This window comes from Ailuropoda melanoleuca, chromosome 16 (assembly GCF_002007445.2).
Source record: "Ailuropoda melanoleuca isolate Jingjing chromosome 16, ASM200744v2, whole genome shotgun sequence".
NCBI lineage: Eukaryota > Metazoa > Chordata > Mammalia > Carnivora > Ursidae > Ailuropoda > Ailuropoda melanoleuca.
This window is the reverse complement of record NC_048233.1, coordinates 69,293,537-69,316,438: the sequence shown is the minus strand read 5'-3', so window position 1 is coordinate 69,316,438 and position 22,902 is coordinate 69,293,537. Positions and strand designations below refer to the sequence as shown.

The 22,902-nt window shown below is 36.9% G+C and overlaps 1 pseudogene; it reads right to left on the bottom strand.

Annotated features, from left to right (window-relative positions):
- Positions 1–14,258: 14,258 nt before the first annotated feature.
- LOC105240170 lies at positions 14,259–14,509 on the bottom strand (annotated as a pseudogene).
- Between the last annotated feature and the right edge of the window lie 8,393 nt (positions 14,510–22,902).

Below are 22,902 nucleotides of genomic sequence, written 5' to 3'. Positions count from 1 at the left end.
ATTAAAATTCTAATTTCAGAACTTATTTGACTCACAGTGTCAGCAAATCTGGTAAACTCTTCTTTAGGCTATCTTTTCTAGGTTCACCTAACTTCAGTAGACTCAGATATTTAATGACTTTATATAATATTCCACCACAATTCTAGTTTAAATTAGTGGGGGGAACTTGAAATCTTCCATATTTTAAAGTCATTTAGAGTTTTGTCCTGGTTGTTAAGCCTTCAAAACTGTTAACTCCATAGAATAATATTAGAGACATTACATCAACATTTCTCTGTAACTCAAGTTTTACAAATTTATCTTAAAAGATGTGGTGTAGCTAAAGATATGGTTTGAAACTTAGGACAGCTGAAGAATTTGGTTGGCAATCAAGGGATCCCTAAGATGAGATTTGTGGACATTTTTTTCAAATACTTTGAGGACTCTGTTGGCTTCTTGATCAGAGAATTTGCTGGGAATTGTAACCCTGATATGTCTTAAAAATCAAAATAAATAAGCCCATTGCCTCCTTAAAAAGAAGAAAAGAAGTATATTCTGAGTATTATTTTGAGGATGAGTAACTCAATTTTTAAGCATTTCTATATGTATATACAGGTATTGTATGTTTTCAACCCAAGACAATTCTATTTTACAAAGCTAGTTGCTGAACCTGTTCAATGTGTCCAATGACTTAAACATAGAATATGTGTGTGTGTGTGTGTATATATATATATATTTTTTTTTTTAATTTCTTGCTTGTATAATGTCCAGGATGTATGATCCTGGCAGACTGAATGGTCTCCTTGCAGGAGTGGTTCACGAATCCCAGTATCTTTCTCTTGTGGTTTTACTTACTTCAACTTGTGGCTTCCATGATTATTGTGTTTATTTTTGTTCAAGATGGCAGGAAGGAGAAAGAGCTTGGAGTTCACATATGGAAGTTTTTAATGAACCAGTGGTATAAGGGATTAATATGACTTTTCCCTATATTCCACTGGCCAGAACACCGCCACCTGGTTTAATGGGCTGAGTTGTGTTCACTCATAATTTATATGTCGAAGTCTTAAAAAGTCCAGTATCTAAGAATTTGACCTTTATGGAGGTAATTAAACTAAAGTGAGGTCTTTCCCCTCTAGACTATTAGTTGTCTGAGGTCAGGAATTAGATGCTCTCCTTGATTCCAAAGTGCCTAGCACGTTGAATGACATGAAGTTGGCATTTAATAAGTATTTGTTGAATGAATAAGAGATTATGTCAACATGAAAAACCCTGGGGGGAATGGTAAGAACTGGTAAAAAGATTGCTGATGATCTTCAGATATATTCTTTTCTGGGTTATTCCAAGTTCTTTATTTCTTGCCGCAGAAACTGGCCAGCTTGTGTATTTAAATTAATGGTTAATTTCCCTGGGATAGTCAAAGGCCAGCAGTTACTTTGGTAAATACCATCAATATGGAGCATCTGGTTCTCTGAAGTTTAAGTCCCGTGTTCAAGTGCTGTAAACTGTTCAGTCTAGAGACAGGCAGACTCCATCCCCTGGCAATGGCAGGGGAAATTTGATCTCAAGAATGTCTCCTACTACTTTGCATTTGTACGCTCTCCCAGACAATAGCCTTTCATTAGACTTTCAATAACACTCCTCAAAACCAGCTGACCTGTCAGGAACTATATGTCACTGTCTTACCTGTTTTCTTGGTTGTCCCATTAGCATACTTAGATGCCTATAGGGATTTGAGACCACTTATCAGAAGAGAAACAGAATTATGAAGACTCCTGAGTCATTCAGAAGTATTCACTATCCCAGAAAAGCCCAGAAGTCATCAGAGGTTAGAACTAAAGCTGATAGTGATAAAAGATTATCCTGCCTAGAGAGGTAGAAGCAACAAGGTCATAAAGAAAATGAGGGGTGAAAATGTTTTTATTTGAGATAAAATAACAGAGCAGAAAAAGTAGTAGAGAGGAAGGAAAGGTTTGTGTGTGTATGTGTGTGTGTTTTCCTCAAGACAGCAGTAGGGTTGTATGAGATATTAATGTCCCTCAACTGTACAAGATTCTTGAGTAGCTCTGGGAATTGGGAAGTCTGCAATTTACAACCTCTCTCCTCTGTTCTTATAAGCAATTTAACCAAGCTCCTGTTAGCAAGAGACACTTAAGCAACAGAAATCCTAGAGGAGATTTTTTAAGCCCATAGTAAAGATAATACAATCCTTCTGCATAAAAACAAAGGATTATTAATGCTGTGCTGCTGGTGAAGTCTCATTTCACAACCGATGTAACTTTCTGTATTAAATCAGCCCCACCAGCACTGGAATGAGCCAAGCTCGGGTGTCATTTATCAACTAGCCATTTTGGGTGCACCAACCATAAAGCCAGCCCTCAGTTTGACCCTTCCAATGGCTCACCCCACTGTGTGAGCAGAGGTTTTTATCTGTAGACATGCTGATCTTTTTCAGGATTCAGATTTATTTTCCTGACATGGTTCATGTCTCCTGTCTCCAGGTGCTTGTCCTCTGAAAGAAGAGCCTGCCTTTGCGGTACACCTCCCATAGCAGATCATATCCCTTTGGCAATCTGTAGCCCTGGCTCCTTTTCATCTCTTAAATCTCAGTTTATGACCCATTTACCTGAATAGTTCATAATCAATTGAGACACTAATTTTGCCATTTGCTGAATCACCCAGGATGTATGTCAGGAGAAGGTGCTATTTAATGCAGAGTGATTGGTGATTGACAGATTTGGCTTTTTGTTTTTGTTTTTGCTTTGTTTTGTTTTGTTTTTTAGGTTACTTTGAGAGACCTGAGGAAAACACAGTCCTCTTCCTTGCCCAGATGAAAGCTTATATTAAAACAGCTGATGTTATTTTATACCTCTTTCTTTTCTTTTTCTTTTTTCTTCCTTTTTTTTTCTTTTGAAAAATCAATCACCTTGTGGAACACAAGTCCTTTGCTCACACCTAGAATGGATAGCTCATTAGAATATTTTCTAATCGTTATATTGGTCCTCTCTTCTTGAGGTGTTATCAGTGGGAGACTACAGTCATACATTATATATGAGGTGACACCAGTGTGACTGTAAACACCAACATTATTGAATTCATTCATTCCTCAACACAGGTTTCTTGAGTGCCTACTATATGCTTGTAGGTATCTATTTGTGGGTGCTAAAAGTACTGAGTAAACAAAAAGGACAGCATTTTTTGCTTTCCTTAAGCTTGTATTTTATATTCCTTGGACTTCATCATGGTAGGATGGTGTCACCAAAACACTGCAGTCTCTGAAACCAGTGAACTAAAGTTTCCCCAAATATTAGAAGTGTGATGTTATATCAGGGAAGCACCGTATACTGTTTTTTTCATAGCCGTTGGAACCAGACAGATCCAGTTTCTCTTTCTGGCTTTGTGACCTTGGCCAAATTATTCCACTCCTTTGAGTCTTAGGTTTTCTCACTTGCACAAGGGTGAAATTAATACCCCATCCCATCCCAGACTATGATAGGGTCAAGATCAATATATATGTAGTCCATCGTATCATATATCTAAATGTTTAAAAGGTATGAGGCAAGTTAACATGCTGTTAAATAAAATGTCTTCTTACTCTTGCCTTAATATTTTCATAATGACCTGGAAGTCCAATTTAAAATTTAAAATTCTTGAATTCCTCAAAGTTTTGAACATGGAGCAATGGTGCCTGGTCTGCAGTCTCTAGCCCAGAGCTCATGCTTTCTTCTCTTCCCACTCCCAGGTCACTGGCTCACCATGAGAGACCCATCGAGTTCCATTTTCAACACCTGAACAGCTGTCCCTTGACTGCCCCCTGGCCTAAGTGTGCATGTGCCAAGTTTATAATCTACCTGAAGGAAATGGACCTCAGAAACATGCACTTGCATACTCTGAAAGGGTATGCCTCTTGGAAGGAGGGCAAGGGTTTCCATGATCACTGGTAGCCAGAACATTAGCCATGTTAAAAGATATCTGAAACCTATTAAAAATGTTGAGTTCATTTGGGCAAAAATCAGTTCAGAGAGGGCAATATCTCATCTAGCAGATCGAAAGGAGCTCTGAGATTCTAAACAAGATGAAAACTTTTTGTAGGCAGAAGGGAGAAAGAGGAAGATGTACCATGACAAAGTGGGTTAGTAATTGCAGCTACTTTCCTTTCCTAGACAACAGGGGTTTATCAGGCAGATTACCCAGCTAGTGCTGATGAAGTGATTCCTGGATGATTGGCTTAACATTCCATTTCTGTTAGAGCTAAAACTGTAATTAAGTCTCATTTTGTTGATGCAGGGCTTAGCACAAGTAACTCCATTTTGGGCCTATTACCTTATTTTTTTTTAGTATCCAGGATTAGAGGATGTCTCAGTGTTCTGACAGGCATACTCTTTTTGAGCCTATTGACTCCTTTCCTTATAAGAGTGAATTAGGAGTAGGGCCAGAGTGGGCCCTGTTAATTGAGGAACTGTTAACAACTAAGGTAATAGTAAGTCTAAATGAAGTAACAAAAAGTTCTTATTTTTGCGCTGAAGTCATAGTAAATACTCTACGAAAGTGTTCTAATTTATATCAGCAGTAGAATAATAACAATTTTGTCTACCTCAAAGATATACTAACATATTTATAGCTACCATCTCAGTGCCTGGTATTTAGAAAGATCTTAAAAGATATTTTTGCCATTTATTCTTCATGGGACATTAAAAGGGTAGCTGATGCCAGTGCCAGGGGCGTTGATGGGCTCAGATTCTTCAGAGTTCTCAAGGGTATCTCCTGTAGCTCTGGGACTATATACTAAGCTCTGAATATATTTGAAGGCAATTTCATCTTTTGGTAATATATTTTTGGGAGGAACAGATAGTTTTCCACTGAGAACAAAGGAGAGGACATTGCTATATTTACAACAAACACTAAGCTACCATGAAATTGCTCATCTTTTGATTTTAATTTCATGCCCCTACAAAGGTGCACTCATAGGAAAACTAGTTTATTCCACTTATCAAAATGAGATGAATGGGTGAGATTTAACAGCAGCAGCTTGATGAATGAATGAACATATTTTTATGACATTAACATAGTTAAAATTCACTATTTTTCCCCATGACCTCCCACATATCCTGATGGCCTGTGGCATATTTTAATCCTTAGAACAGCCACAGAAATAAATAAAATAACTACATTTGAAAATGACACAGCAAACTACCTATTTAAAAAATACACACAAAAAGAAAAAGGAAAAGAGAATCATGAGACGTATAGACAATAAATAGCCAAATGGTAAACATGGAGTGAAAAATGAATGATTTTCCTCTAAAATCAGGACAAAGCAGAGAGGTTTGTTCTTTACCATTATTTTTCAATATTGTGTTGCCAGTGTAATAAGAGAAAGAAAAAAAATCATATTGGGAAGGAAGAAGCAAAACTGTCTTTGATCTCTGACACTGTGATCCTCTATCCAGAAAATCCGAAGGAATACACACATGCACACACGTGTTCTCTCATCTATGTCTCAGGAACAAGTTCAGTAAGGTCATTGGATAAAAAAATCAGTATGTGTCTATATATTAACAGCAAACACACCAAAAATGAAATTAAGAAAACTATTCCATTCACAATAGTATCAAAAGAATGAAATGTTTTACAATAAAAAGAACAACAGCAACAACTACAAAATATGCTGAAGGAAATTAAAGATCTAAATAAGTGGAGAGGCATTCCAGGTTTGTAGATTTGTAGATTTGAGTATTGAATATTACCAGGCTGTAATTCTCTTCAAACTGATATATATATATATATATATATATATTCAACGTCTTTCCTATAAACATCCAACAGATTTCTTTTTGCAGAAATTAACAAAGTGATCTTAAAATTTATATAGAAATGCAAAAGGAAATTGCCAAAACAATTTTGATTAAGAACAAAATTGGGGGGCGCCTGGGTGACTCAGTCGTTAAGCGTCTGCCTTTGGCTCAGGGCGTGATCCCGGCATTATGGGATTGAGCCCCACATCAGGCTCCTCTGCTGGGAGCCTGCTTCTTCCTCTCCCACTCTGCTGTGTTCCCTCTCTCGCCGGCTGTCTCTCTCTCTGTCAAATAAATAAATAAAATCTTAAAAAAAAAAAAAGAACAAAATTGGATAACTTATACTTCCCAGTATCAGAACTTAATATAAAGGTATAGTAATCAAAATGGTAATCAATATAACAAGGTGTTTGCCTGAGGATAGTCATATAGAACAAAGGAAGAATTAAGAGTACAAAATAAATTTTTATACTTAAGATTAATTGATTTTTGACAATAAGGACGAGTCAGTTTACTGGGAAAAATACATACTTTTCAATAAATGGTGCTGGGAATTTGGATATCCTTATACAAAAGGATGAGTTTAGACTATTACTCCATGCTATTGACAAAAATAAACACAAAATGGATTACATATATAAATGTAAGCATTACTACTCTAAGCCTTGTACAATAAAATATAAGAGGAAATCTTTAGGACCTTGAATTAAACAGAGTTCTTACATATAACACCCAAAACATGATCAATACAATTTTATAATATGAATATTTGGGCTTCATCAACATTAAAAACTTTGGCGCTTCAAAAATAATCATTAAGAAATTTTTTTTAAAAAGCCACAGCCTAGAGTAAAATATATACCATATTTCTAAATGACTTGTATCCTGAATATATAAAATATTCTTGCAACTCAATAATAAGAAAATAACCCAATTAAAAATGAGCAAATATTTGACTAGACATTTTAATACAAAAACACATAAGTGTCAAGTAAGCACATAAATCAATGCTCAACATTAATAACTAAGGAATGCAAATGAAAAGCATAATGAAACACTTCACACTCACTGGAATGGTTATAATAAAAAGATAGACAATAAGAAATGTTGATGAAGATGTGGACAAACTGGAACCCATATATATTGCAGATGGGGATGTAAAATGATGCAGTCACTTTGGAAAACAGTTTGACAGTTTCTCAAAAAGTTAAAAATAAATTTACTCTATGGCCAATAATTCCAATCCTGAGAATCTACCCAAGAGAAATTAATACATGCAAATTCCTGCATGTGAATGCTTATAGCAATGTTTTCCAAAATAGCCCCAAATTATTAAAAATAAAACCAAATGTTCATTAAATGGTGGATAGATAAACCCATGCAAAGGAATACTTTTCAGCAATTAAAAAGTAACATTATATGCTATCAGATGAGTGAACCTCAAAAAAGTTATACTAAATAAAAGAAGCCAGAAACAAAAGACTATGTATTCTATAATTCCATATATATGAAATGTTCTGGGGAAAAACATCTGTAATGCCTGAAAGTAGATCAGTAGTTGCCCTGGGCTGGTGTGGGAGTTGAGATAGACTGCAATCGGACATAAGGGAATGATGGAAATGTTCTAAACATGGCTTGTAGTCTATATATTTACTAGTAATCATTGGGTGCATGCTTAAAAAAGAAAGACAACTGTAACATTAGAAAAGAACTTGAGGTTATTTCATCCAATCTCTTGTTTTTAAATTATATTTCAGATTGATATAAATCAGTGATTATTGTAAACTCTCTAAAAGATGTGAATTATGAATTTAAGTTAATGAATTCTCAAAATGTATTTGAATCTCAGCCCCAGAAAGGTTAAATACTGTGCCAATGTAATACAGTCAGTAAATGGTTAAGATAATATATCAATCTGGATTTTTGTTGCTCAAAAGTCTGTGTATATGCATTTCCAATTATGTTTCCCAGTATATGATATACACTTCACAGTAGTGCCATACATCTGAAATACTGCTCAATTTGAATGATTGCAGTTTATTTTCTCTTTGACCTAGTTGTGTTTTCTAAGACTTTTGGCCAGCTAGGGAGAAGGATTTCTTTCCTTAAATCAAACTATGTATTTGACACTTGTTAGAAAATCCAGTTCATAGAATGCCAATGGACAGATGCCAAGAGGGAGTAAGATAGAAAAATGAACAGCAGATTCAGATTCAGAATCAGAAATGATAAGATTATACTCTCAAATGCCCCAGTTTCCAGCATTGTGGATTTAGAGTTTTGTTAATTAAGTTCTCTGAATTTATTTTCTTTAATTAGATAAATAACACCTCTTTTCATGTGTCTGTGGCCATCTGTATGTCTTCTTTGGAGAAATATCTATTCATGTCTTCTGTCCATTTTTTAAATTGGATTATTTGGTTTTGGTATTGAGTTATTGAAGTTCTTTCTATATTTTGGATACTAACCCTTTACTGGCTAGGTTAATTGCAAATATCTTCTCCTGTTCAGCAGGTTGTCTTTTAGTTTTGTTGATTGTTTCCTTTGCTGTGCAAAACTTTTTATTTTGATGTAATCCCAATAGTTCATTGTTGCTTTTGTTTCTCTTGCCTAAGGAGACATATCTAAAAAGATGTTGTTACAACAGAGATTACTGCCTGTGCTCTCTTCTAGGATGTTCATGGTTTCAGGTCTCACATTTAGGTCCTTAATCCATTTTGAGTTTATTTTTGTGTATGGTATAAGAGAGTGGTCCAGTTTCATTCTTTTTCATGCAGCTGTCCAGTTTTCCCAACACCATTTGTTGAAGAGATTGCTTTTTTCCCATTATATATTCCTTCCTCGTTTGTCAAAGAATATGAAAACACTAATTCAAAGGAATATATGCACCCCTATATTTATTGCAACGTTATTTAAAATAGTCAAACTATGGAAAAAATCCAAGTGTCCATAGGTAGATGAACGGATAAAGAAGATGTTATGTGTACACACACACACCTTGGATTACTCAGCCACAAAAAAGAATGGAATCTTGCCATTTGCAACTACACTGATAGATTGAGAGAACATAATGCTAAGTGAAATGTTAGAGAAAGACAAATACCATATTATTTTACTCATATGTGGAATTTAAGAAGCAGAACAAATGAACAAAGAAAAAAAAAGAGAGATAAACCAAAAAATAGACTCTTAACTATAGAGAACAAGCAGATGATTACCAGAGGTGGGTGGGTGGATAGGTGAACGGGATTAACAGTAAATTTACCGTGATGAGAACTGAGTAATGTATGGAAGTGCTGAATCACTACATTATACACCCTAAACTAATATAACATTGTATGTTAACCACACTGGAATTAAAACAACCAAAAAACAAAACAAAACCCCCCAAAGCAAATAGAAACAAACAAAAAAACTTGAATTGAAACATGAAAAAAAAATAGCATTTCACTTGGAATTTGTAAGATTTTTCATGTGAAGGTGATGAGCAAGCAGTCTCTATGAGCACCCACCAATAATGAGTCTGTTTTCTTTCTTACTGACTTACAAGGGAGCTTATGAAAATCTATAGTGCTCATGTAACCTCAAAAAAGAACTTGCTTTAATTGTGAACTTTTAAAACTGCTTTCTCTTCAAATATAAGCAAACTTCTTCTTTTTGGATACTCTGATATTTTAAGTTCAATTATTATCATGGATTCAATGAGTCTACTTGCATTCCAGATTATTCTCTACCATATAAAAGATGATTACTAATTAGATGATCCACAGTCATGACGTTCAAGAAACATGCTCATTTACTTTTCCACCCTTGACAATTCAAGAATTTGATACTTCTTCAAGTGACTATAAGGAAAATGTGAATTGACATGAAATTCTAATTTTCACCAGTAGTTATTGGCTCTACTCACCCAAACACGAAGATAACCTCATAAATCCTAGGGCATAGTAACCATGGATTGAAAAGCTTTTCAGATTGTTTAAACCTACCACTTTAACTCCATCTTTCAAAGTAGGCTTTTGCTGAGTTGCTCATTTTTCTTGGTGTTACTGTATTTTCTTTCCCACTTTCTGATAAACATGAGTCTTGTATCAGTTATGTTTTGCCTGATGTTTGCCTTTTCATTTTTTTAACAATGTCTGTTGAAGAGTAGTATTTTGTTCGTTTTTTGTTTGTTTTTAAGTAAGCTCTACACCCAATTGAGGACTTGAACTCATGACCCCAAAATCAAGAGCCACATGCTTTACCAACACAGCCAGCCAGGCACTTTCTAATATCAAACTCTTTTCTTGATAGTAACTTTTTATCAGAGAATGACTGAATATTTTCAAAGAATCTGTTAATTTTCTCTACCCTATGTTTCAGATTAGTTTGTTCTTTATTCCCATAGCTTTATATTCCAAACTTTCTTTCCCTATAAATGAGTGGGTGTTCTATTTCCCAGACCTGTCTGCATCTCTTGTTCTAACAGCTGTTTTTTTCTCACTCCTCTGCTCTTGTCCTCTTCCCTTTTCTTCCTGCTTGCCTCATAGAGCCTTCCTGTTCCACACTCGTGTACCCTCGAGCCATGTTATACTTGGCATTAAATAGGTCATTTTCATCTTGAGACTGCCATGCTACATTGATTCTCCAGCGGGCAGTCTAAACTTCAGCCTGACAGTCAGTAAGCTGTTATTTTACTCTAAAATGAACTACCCCTCTTTACCATTCTTATCCCCTCATTCCAGGCAAACATATATGTGCGTATATATGTACATATACAAAAACACATATCTATATTTATATCTATCATCTATCTATCTATCTATCTATCTATCTATCTATCTATCATCTATCTATCATCTATAATATACACACTAGAGTCCTCTCATTTCCTGGCTATTCCCACACATCCTTGTTGTGTTAGCTTCTATTGCTGTAGTAACAAATTACTACAGACTCAGCAGTTTCAGATAATACATTTATTATCTCATGTTTTCCATGGGTCAGGAGTCTGGGCACAGCTATCTGGATCCTCTGTTTAGATCTCACAGGGTGAATCAAGGTACTGGCAGAGCTGTGATCCTCATCTGAGGGTGTGGTCCTCTTCCAGTATTACTGGTTATTGGAAGATGTAATTTTCTTGCAGGTATATAGGCATTTTCTTGTGGGCTACTAGCAGGGGGCTGCTCTGAGCTTCTAGAGGTTGTCCGTCAGAAGTTCACAACATAGCTATTTGTGTTGTTCCCTAAAGCCAGCAAGAGTACATCTCTCTCTGACTTCTGCCATCTGCAAAAGAAAATTCTGCATGTAAAAAGTTTGCTTGGTTGAGTCAGACCCACTCAGATAATCTCCAGTAGTTTAAGGTCATTCTCAAAGGACTTCAATTACATCTGCAAAATCTTTTCATGCCAAGTACCTTGATTAGTATTAGATTGAAGAGAGGATGAATAGCTAAGGGGTTATCTTCAGAACCTTGCCTTCTATACCCCTCATTTGTACAACCCTCAAGGTTAATCTCAAGCCCTATTGACCCCTTGTTGCTTTTTCCAAATTCTTTTTTCTATTATAAACTTTGAAGCCATACATAGGTTTTTAAATTTATGTCTATGTTGTCAGTATATAGAATTGTGTTTTGTTTGGAAATGTGTGGCCCACCCAACTACTTATCCACAACTGCAAATACACACACATGTACATATATTCTCTCCCAATGTTGATTTTAATATACTTGAAGGTACAAGATAATCTTTAAAATCTCTTTTACATCAAACATATTCCTTGACTATGATACACCAAACATCCCTACAAGAAAAACTTAGTGTTTAGAATAGTGGTAGACTTACAGCTTTCTATGCTAACCTTTTCTTGAGAGGACAGAGCATCTCTGAACTACTGTTTAGGTGGAAAGCTCATTGTAATTTTCCCTAGTTCACAAACAGCAGAACTTGGAGCTGACACTGTAGGGTACTAATGAAGCTCAATTGTGAACTAAACTGGGTTGAAGACAAGCAGGCAGCACTTTCCAATGGTCTTTCTCCAGATATTACTATAGGATTTTAGTCTAAATCATGAAGCACTTTACTTGATAAGCACACATTCAGAAGTCATCCATTTGAGAAATGATCTTCTGAAGTGGTTGAGAAATCCCACGCTCATTTTTTACTAATTCTTGAATGAAGACTTGCAGCCTAATGCATTTACAAATTATTTCTTCACTTTATAAGGGGATGGGGGAGATTAGAATGACGAAATTTTTTATAGAGTATTTTTTTTTTGTAACTGGGTGTGTCAAAATCCACAGGCTGTATGTTATGCCCATATTGATAGAATATTGAAACAGAAAGGAATTTCCTTTCAGAGCGAAGGCAAACATACTTTCTAACACTCTCCTCAGATTGCAGGATAGCAAAAACTAGAGGAGGAATTAACATTTTTATACATGTGTCTTATTAAACATATGCACATATAAATTTCCAAATATTCAATGTTCAAGTTTCTCTTTTTTTGACAAGAATAAATTAGAGCAACTCTGGTTATGATGGAATAATTCCTGGCATTACTGTGATTAAACAGGTACATTAAAGTAAGCAGTGATGAATTGAAAGCACAGTAGAATTCTAGGTGGGTGTGAACTGATGAGTAATCTTAATTAGAGGTAAAAGGTGCCCATGATTTTTGCGCTATAAAAGAATTTTCATATCATGAATTACAGAAATAAAGATAATGTGAAGCGTGGTGACACATTAGTCAAAGACCGAGCATAAGTGAACTAGGTACAGTTACTTCTTTTGGAAAAGAAGAAGAAAAAGACAAAATTTATTCTGCATCTGATTACCTCAATTTACCTAAATTTGAATCTTTCCTACATTTGTTAATTGGTGATGTCTTATTCTATAGTTCATGACCTGGATTTACATTGTAGTTTGGTTAGAGCTAAAATTCTGTTATAAATTGGTATTTAATTTGATATTCAATTTAAGCTAAAATATTAGAAAACTGCCTAGTCTAGCCCCATCATAGAGCAAAGGAAAATCAGGAAAATGTACATCAATTTCCTCTCTAATAAATGTTGCATATTAGTCAATTATTAGTAAATAAACTCAGCATTTCTCGAGGTGAAGCACTTACTACTTTACATAAATGGAGGTGGAAGTAGGAAGATCAGTAAAAATAATTTGTTATAGTATAAATGGTAACATCATCATTGAGCTGCATTTTATTTTACTTTAATTGTTTGGCATAACGTACCAACTGACCACCGACTGAGTAGAGCATCTAAAGACGCGATGAGCTTCTGGAGTAAGCTGAGCATCCTGTAGAAAGAGTATACTCACCAGATTCTTCCTATTGACGTAAGTTTGGGGTACAGGATAAAGAACAATTTAAAAAGGTAAAAAGTTTTGGTTCAAAAGTATTACTTTAAATACCTTATGTAATATTTCCACAGGTCCAACAAAGTTTGACAAGGAAGAAAATGAAGTTCAGTTAAGAACCTAATACTTCAAATATCAAATATCCAGTAAGTAGTAAAAGACTCAGATACTTTTCATGAACAATCATGGTATTTCAGGCAGGATGCTGGCAGATAATCATTAACAGTTTACAACTTCCAAACTCCATTCTTCAATGGACTACTAAAATCAGAAAGCCTCTATAAATCCCAATGAAGTCTTCATGTGATGCTCTGAACAGAGAAACATTAGAGTGAGGGTTGAAATTTCATGTTTAGAATATTGCTCAGGGGCACCTGGGTGGCTCAGTCCTTAAGCGTCTGCCTTCGGCTCAGGGCGTGATCCCGGCGTTCTGGGATGGAGCCCTACGTCAGGCTCCTCCGCTGGGAGCCTGCTCCTTCCTCTCCCACTCCCCTTGCTTGTGTTCCCTCTCTTGCTGTCTGTCTCTCTCTCTGTCAAATAAATAAAATCTTAAAAAAAAAAAAGAATATTGTTCAACAACACTTCATTAGCCGACCCTGACTTTCAGGAAAAGAACTTAAAATGGCAGCATTATCAATCTGAAGATCCATGAGCTAAAAAAGGAGATTTTGAAGGGATACCATAATGGCAGATTGCTTGAGATACTGGGAACCATTTTGGGGGGTCAGTTTCCAGCAAGTCTCTGGGTTTAAGGGAGTGAAGTCTGTGCTGAAGGTTGAGAGGGAAACGAGGACATAAAAATGAATTTTCTCTTTTCCACACACAAGGAGTTTTGTGCCACATTGGCTAATGTGTGTCAACATCACGGTATCCTTCCTCCCGGGAACCAAGAGGAATTTTCTCAAAACTAGAAGGGACAGCTGTTTTTCCCCCATACCAATCCAGCTTCTGAGATATTCTATTAGTGACTTATGCTCTTCCCCTAAAACAACAATGAATTGTTCTGTGTGCTAACAACATAGCTTAAAAAAAAAAGTAAAACAAAATTCTGCATTTTTAAAAACTTGATAAAAAATAGTATTTCAAACTGTACAGTCACGAGAAGTACACAGTTATCAAAAATGCACATACATCATGTGGCTTCTCCAGCACCTTCAGGTTTCTGTGTCTGGTCCATTTTGGCATTTCCACTTTCTGCAGGGTTATTCCCATCCTTGCCAACATCAGCTTTCCTCTTTTTCCTTTTTGGTACCTTCTCTCCCTTTTTTGCAGGGACTTTTTTAGGCTTGGGCTCTCCCTTTGGAGGAGTGCATCATCTCTGTGATTATCATTCACCTTAGCTTTGCCTCATTCAGCATCCCCTTTAGCCTTTCGCTTGGGCATGGCGGCGTTAGAGAGACGTAGGCGCTGGACGCAGGGCTGCAGTGGAGGTGGGCTCTAGTGGGTCAAGGGGTCTTTCTTGCCCCTTGTCACACGCCTCCTAAGAATTCTTGTTCCCTTTTGATATCTATATCAATTTTAGGATGCTTGAAACACTCTTTGAGGTTGCCCCCTGGAAGCACTGGTAATCACATATGCTAGGTGAGACAACTCCTATAAATTTACATTGTCAGGGCACCTGGGTTGCTCAGTTGATCTGACTCTTGGTTTCAGCTCAGGTCATGATCTCATGGATCGTGGATTGGCAGGATCCATGCTCAGTGGGGAGTCTGCTTGAAAGATTCTCTCCCTTTGCCCCTCCCCCACACACACTCTTTCTCTCTCTCTCTCTCAAATAAATAAATCAATCTTTAAGAACAAAAAAATTTACAGTGTACATACTTTAACCAATCTGTACATACCATGGCAGGTCATCTTGTAATAACTAACTATAATTGGGTCTCCTACTAATAAAAGTAGTCTTTTCTTAGACTGTGGAGATATTTCTGAATGTTTTTTTTTTGAAAATACACACGAGAGAAAAAAAGATGGTCTGGCAATGCAATTATGAAAGAAAATTAGATAAATTATTTTCAGTGAAATCTTTAGAGCCAATGATTCTCCTGAGATAATAGTGGCCCTGTCATTCTTTCTGGACCAAATTTAGTCACTTTATGTCACTACTATATACTTCTAGGTTTTCTAGAATGGGAGATTTTACATAATGTATTACATGTCTTAGTTCTCACCAAGGGGCTATAAAAAGCTCAGGTGGCATAGTCTGAGAGATATTTCAGAGATGGACATTTTAATTCTAATCATATGCTAATTTATTTTCATGTGGGTTGTTTATTACTTTGAGAATTTCTCAATGCATTCTTGAAGCATTTCCATAGGAAGTAAATATTTCTAATTTTTACTGAATTTAGCATCCAAAAATGTTTGTTCTTTATAGTTTTGTTTTAACAGAGACGTGAGTGAATTATAGATAAGGAACTATTTCTAGATTAAGAATATTACTTATATAATAATGTTGCCCAGTTAATTATTTTCTCCCAATATTTAAAACTCAGGTTAAACATATTAACAGAGTGGAAAGACAAAATATAAATAGGAATAAATAATATTCATAATAAAAATCATCTTAAGAAATAAAATGGAGCAGAGTATGGAATTTGAAATAACAAAAATATTTAAATTTCCTGTGTGAGCCTATGAAAATTTATTAATTTTTTGCCTCAATTTCTTTCTTGATAAAAGTAGAATTAATTAAATTGGTGTTCCCTTGTTGTAGAGAATAAATGAAAAAAAAATAAATAAAGGAATAGATATATATTTTTGACGTGTATATTTTTATTTATTTTGTACAGTAGATAGCACTTTAGTGGGTATTCAAGAAATGGTACCTTAATTTTGTTAATATTTAGAACACATTACAGTTTATAAATATTGCTTTTGTATGGAATAATATTTTTTTACCACTTTCCCTTTGTTACATATAAGAACCTGAGACTCTGAGAGATTAGATGATTTTCTCCAGTTTTTGCATGTAGCAACTTTCTAATGATGGCTTCATACATTTATTCTACAAATACCCTGACGTTTCACATTATCTAATTTAATCTTCACAACAATGGAGGAAACTGAAGCACAGAGAGTTTAAATCATTTTCGATGGATCACACAGCTAAAGTGTGTGAGATTAGGAGGCAGGACTCCTAATCTCTGCCACATCTCAAACTCTTCATATTACAGCACTCTGAGCCCCAATGCTCTAGAGGATACCATGCTACATTTCCAATCTAATCTCCATTCTCTCTTTCACTGTGTTTTTCATCCTCTAGCTCTGCAAACTGCTTACTGTTCCCCAACAGTTTCCAACATGTTTTATGTTTTACTCACATACTGAAATTTTATTCCCACTTTTATTTACTAATTACATTCTCAGTGTTCTCCCAAGTTTTGTGTATGCTGACCTCTCCTTTGAATTCCTTCAATGAACTACCAGGCAAAATCACATCATCTTTGTGTTTCCATGGCTCTGTATAAGAGTTTCTAATAATATTTATAACCTCTTCTAAGCCAAAAATAAAATATCTAACCACTTCTTTAAAACTATGTGTCTGATCTAAGCATTTTACATGTTTATTCATTTAAGCATCACAAAAATCTAATGGGTTAGTTATTATCATCACCCTATTTTCACAGATACACAGCGAGGTAAACTTCCTAAGTTCACCCAGGTGGCTCAGCCATCGTATGCTTCCTGTATTCATGTTACATCTTTTTCCACCTTCTCTTTTCTGTGTATTCTGTATTTAGAGTTTCTCACTTGTAGACAACGGATAGTTAGCTTTTGCTTATCGATCCATTGTGGACATCTCCATCTTTTAGTTGGGATTTTCATAAAAATGTATCCTTACTGGTGTGATGGTTGTTTATGGAACAAACTGCCATGTGAACATAGAAACTAGAGAGGAGGGAAGGTGTCCCAGTGGAGAGGATATTTGATTTCACACTTGAAGAGCAACTGAACAAGGTTGTCCATGCACGATAGCTCTAGCATCACCGACAGAGGAAAGAGCCCGGGCAAAGACACAAATTCCCCAACATAGCAAAGGTGTAGTATAAAAAATATGTTTGGCCCACGTACCTTCTTTATATGGTTTTCTATAGGAGCACTTTGTGCCTTCTACTGGAGGATTGAGTTTTGCTGTCACATGTATACCAGATGAACCCCTGCTACTTTACGTCTCCTGGCAGAACCCACTAATTGGGCCAGCTTTGGATGTGTTAGTTAAGTTAGATTCCCCAGATCTCTCTTTTGAGGATTAGAACTAAGAAATATGGACACTTGTATTGGAAAATGGTGACACACCAAGAAACATACTTGATGAGGAGAAAAAGAACTACAGCTTTATGTACTAGTTTTGTCTTTCTTTACAGAGAACAGTATATTCCTTTCAACATCATTTCCATTTAGTAGCATGGCACTATTTATTCAGGCCATATAGATCTATTAGGTTTACTGCAAAGATGTTTTCAAGATTCCCATGGTGCCTTTTTTGGCTACCCCAGGAGAGAGAGTAGCAAAAATGACAGCCTATACAATCATGGCAAAGATAGTGTGAGTGAATAAAAAAGAGAAATCAACTCAGTTCTTTCCATTTTATTTGCACTATTTCAGTGTCATGTCATGAATATTTAATCATGCCTCACCGATGTAGAGAAATAGCAGGGTAATATGAACTAGAATGGGAATGGATACTAACATGATGAGAGATGGTTATGTTTTTATGTGTTCTATAAAGTCCCATATACAGTTACGGAATTCCATAAATAATGCCGATACTGGCTTAATATAGTCAGTACCTGATGTTCCATTTGAGACTGGGATTGACCATGTTTTCATATTAAAGAAAAATAATACTAATCCAAAACAGTTTAAAGGATTGGAAAACACTACAAATCAAAGATGTGAAGAAATGATAGACCATTTTCTTTATATTAAAAAGAAAAGAGTAAAAAGTGTTGAATTATGGCAGAGACTTGAGTGGACCATAATGAATCTCAGTGGCTGAAAGCTGATTCAAAATAAATGGAGATAATTAACAGATTGGAGATCTGCAAGCAACAGGTAATTGGATTATCAATGGATAATTTGTTTCCATGGACGTTTTTACTATCTGCACATCTGCAATATTTCATTCTTGTCATTTTGTTCTCTGAAAGAATGTCCTCAAAACTCAGTTAATCCCCGTATGATCTCTGTAATTAAGTTATTTTGAAGATATGGGTACTGCATTTTTATCCTCAAACAACATCCAAATCCCTTATTTTAATTACAAATGACACTTTATTTCCGTTGCTTTTGTACTGACCCTTTGAAAAGAGTGAGGCTTTTTTCATTCTCTAGGGAGCACAAACCCAAGTTTAATAACTTTAATCTTTTAAAATATTGATCATTAATCTGGGTCTTTTTGCTAATCACAAAAATCCAACATTTCAAGTTTCAAATATCTTTTCACCAAATTTCTAACTTAGCTGTAAATTTGAAAGCTTCAATTGTTCAATGAGCCTCCACACTACTGGTTTTGCTGTTTATAGTCATGTCAAGGCAATGGCAGTCAATTTATCTCTTTCTTTAAGGAATATGGATGACCACTTCCCTGTGTTTGTGGGAAGAATAGGGGGTGGCTTTCAAGAGTAGTGGTTGTCATAAAGATTTTGTTCTATCTAGCTAAAGCATGTAGCAAAGTTTCAAACACACAAAAAAGCAGACAATAAGACCAAGACTACTAACACATCAGGTCAAAGTCATAGAAATGGTAAACCAAGAATTTTGTGAGGGGGCCATTATGTGTGACAGAAACACCATTAACAATCCTCGGCCTTGGTTCCCAGACCCAAGTATTCTGTAAAGAGCACACTCTGAAGCCAGACACACTGGCTTCCAATCCCACTCTTACCTCTTATTAGCTATATAATGTTGTATAAACTACTAAACACCTTGATTCAGTGTTTTCATCCATGAGTAGAACATAATATTAACCCCCAAATGCCAAATCTGCAAAAATGATTATAAGAGTAATAAAGGTCTTAGACCAGTGTCCCCTGACACATGGTTATCATTATGTTAGCATTTATTATTGTTATTACAGTCAGTGGAATAACCATGTGTGTGTAAACTCATAGCTAAATGAAGCTGTGAAAGCAGTCTAGAATTCAATCAGATGTTACTATGGTATTGTTAAGTGTTGTAGTGCTACAAGACTGGTAAAATATCAAAATAATGAATCCTTTTGTCAAGTTCTATGGTCTTCAAGACTGAGCCAAAGATATTTAAATATCATATGATTTATATCTCATTAAATATCACATAATTAATTCAAAATTGTGACTTTTAAGTGAAAAGTATGCTAAGTTTTTAAATACAGTATTAGAACATTTTAAGAAAACTTGACACCATATTTGTTAAGTTACTTATTTAGATTCATGACATCTACTTAAATTTTCAGAAAGTTTAATAGAACATCAAAATACTCAAAAGGGATGTTGAGTATATTAAATTTATAAAAACCACTTGAGCCATTTGAAATAAATAAGAAAAAAAATTAATTAGTTAAGAGTTACGAGTCTCGCTAGCTAGAGTTAAGATGGCGGAGCAGTAGGGTCCCCTTTTTCAGCCAGTCCCTTGAGTCGAGCTGGATAGGTACCAGACCAGCCTGAACATCCACAGAATCAGCCTGAGACGCAGGAAGATACATTTGGATCTCTACAAATGAACATCTCCAGTGCTGAGTATTGAGGTACAAAGCGGGGAGCCGTGAAACCGTGCACAGATATCAGAAGATAAACGGAAGGGGGAGGGAGCTGCCACTTTCGGGCACCGGGAAGCAGTAGCCACCTGCACCGGGGAGCGGGGGGGACTCGTGGACCGGCACCTGTGAGACAGCAGACTGAGACCGTGAGCCGGGAGCGCGCGCCACCAGGCATCTCACGGAACTCGGTGTGCTCACTGGATCCAGACTGAGACCGGGAGCTCCGGGAGCACGCGGGGTGGCTGGCGGCTGGCGGTGTTAGAAGCACAAAGGACAGAGACGTGCCGGCCCTGGAAGTGAGGGCTGGGATGCCAGGTGTGGGGCGCACATCCCAGGAGNCAGCCCGGGATGCTGCAGGGTTGAGCAGCACCAACAGAAACAGAGTTAAAGTGGCCAGAACATCAGTGGAGAACGATCCGCGATCCCTCTGTTCTGAGACAGAGGCTGAATTTCAGCCACTGCTGCTCTCTCAGAAGAGGCATAGCAAACCGCCAGGGAAAGCCGCCAGAGAACAAAAGCCCGGAAATACCGGCTCACAGGGTGCCCATCCCCATCCCCCCTCGCAAGGAACATGGAGACTCTACCCAAACAGGGTTGCCTGAGTATCGGCGCGGCAGGCCCCACCCCCAGAAGGCAGGGTGAAAAATCTAGAAGCCCACATCCCGGGGCACATGGGTGACGCAGTCATTGAGCGCCTTTCTTTGGCTTAAGGCGTGATCCCGTAGTTCCGGAAAGGAGTCCCTCATTGGGCTCCTCCGCTGGGAGCCTGCTTCTTCTTCTCTCACTCCCTTGCTTGTGTTCCCTCTCTTGCTGGTTGGCTCTCTGCCACATAAATAAATAAATAAAATATTTAAATAAGAAGCCCACATCCCTAAGATCCCTATAAAACAAGGGCGCACGGCCTGGGTCCCAGTAAATAATTTGGGCTCTGGACAACCCCACAACCTCTCCTAATCAGAATGACAAGAAGGAGAAGCCCCCTCAGCAAAGAAAAGACAGTGAGTCTGTGGCCTCTGCCACAGAAATAATGGATATGGATGCAACCAAATTATCAGAAATGGAATTCAGAGTAACAACGGTCAAAATGATGAGTAGACTTGAAAAAAGTATTAACGAAAATGTTACTGAGAATATAGAAGCCCTAAGGACGGAAATGAGAGAGAACCTGACAGAAATTAAAAATTCTATGAGCCAAATGCAGGCAAAACTGGAGGCTCTGACGGCCAGGGTCANAACTGGAGGCTCTGACGGCCAGGGTCACCGAAGCAGAGGAACGTATTAGCGAATTGGAGGATGGGTTAGTAGAAGAAAAAATGAAAATAGAATCTGGACTTAGAAAAATCCACACCCACGAATGTAGGTTATGGGAGATTACTGACTCTATGAAACGATCCAATGTCAGAATCATCGGCATCCCTGAAGGGGTGGAGAAAAACAGAGGTCTAGAAGAGATATTTGAACAAATTGTAGCTGAAAACTTCCCTAATCTAGCAAGGGAAACAAGCATTCGTGTCCAAGAGGCAGAGAGGACCCCATCCAAGCTCAACCAGGACAAACCTACGCCACGGCATGTCATAGTGCAATTCGCAAATATTAGATCCAAGGATACAGTATTGAAAGCGGCCAGGGCAAAGAAATTTCTCACGTACCAAGGCAAAGGTATCAGGATTACGTCAGACCTGTCTACAGAGACCTGGAATGAGAGAAAGGCTTGGGGGGGCATTTTTAAAGCTCTTTCAGAGAAAAACATGCAGCCAAGGATCCTTTATCCAGCAAAGCTGTCATTCAGAATTGATGGAGAAATAAAGATGTTCCAGAATCACCAGTCATTAACCAATTTCGTAACCATGAAACCAGCCCTACAGGAGATATTAAGGGGGGTTCTATAAAGGTAAAAAGTCCCCAAGAGTGTTACAGAACAGAAAGCCACAACCGATAAAAACAAAGACTTTATAAATGGCATCATTAAAATCATATCTGTCAATAATCTCTATCAATCTAAATGGCTTAAACTCTCCCATAAAACGCCACAGGGTTGCAGATTGGATAAAAAGACATGACCCATCCATTTGCTGTCTACAAGAGACTCATTTTGAACCCAAAGATGCATTCAGACTTAGAGTAAGGGGATGGAGTACCATCTTCCACGCAAATGGACCTCAAAAGAAAGCTGGAGTAGCAATTCTCATATCAGATAGACTGGATTTTAAACTAGAGGCCATAGAGAGAGATACAGAAGGGCACTATATTATTCTTAAAGGAAGTATTCAACAAGTGGATATGACAATTATTAATATATATGCCCCCAACAGGGGAGCAGCAAGATACACAAGCCAACTCTTAACCAAAATAAAGAGACATATAGATAAGAACACAGTAATAGTAGGGGACCTCAACACCCCACTATCAGAAATAGACAGAACACCCTGGCAAAAACTAAGCAAAGAATCAAAGGCTTTGAATGCCATACTCGACGAGTTGGACCTCATAGATATATATAGAACACTACACCCCAGAACCAAAGAATACTCATTCTATTCAAATGCCCATGGAACATTCTCAAGAATAGATCATGCTCTGGGACACAAAACAGGTCTCAGCCAATACCAAAAGATTGAAATTATCCCCTGCATATTCTCAGACCACAACGCTCTGAAATTGGAACTCAACCACAAGGAAAAACCTGGAAGAAACTCAAACACTTGGAGGCTAAGAACCATCCTGCTCAAGAATGACTCGATAAACCAGGAAATCAAAAAACAAATTAAACAATTTATGGAGACCAACGAGAATGAATACACAACGGTCCAAAACCTATGGGATACTGCAAAGGCAGTCCTAAGGGGGAAATACATAGCCATCCAAGCCTCACTCAAAAGAATAGAAAAATCTAAAATGCAGTTTCTATATTCTCACCTCAAGAAACTGGAACAGCAACAGAGGGACAGGCCTAACCCACTGACAAGGAAGGAGTTGACCAAGATTAGAGCAGAAATCAATGAATTAGAAACCAGAAGCACAGTAGAGCAGATCAACA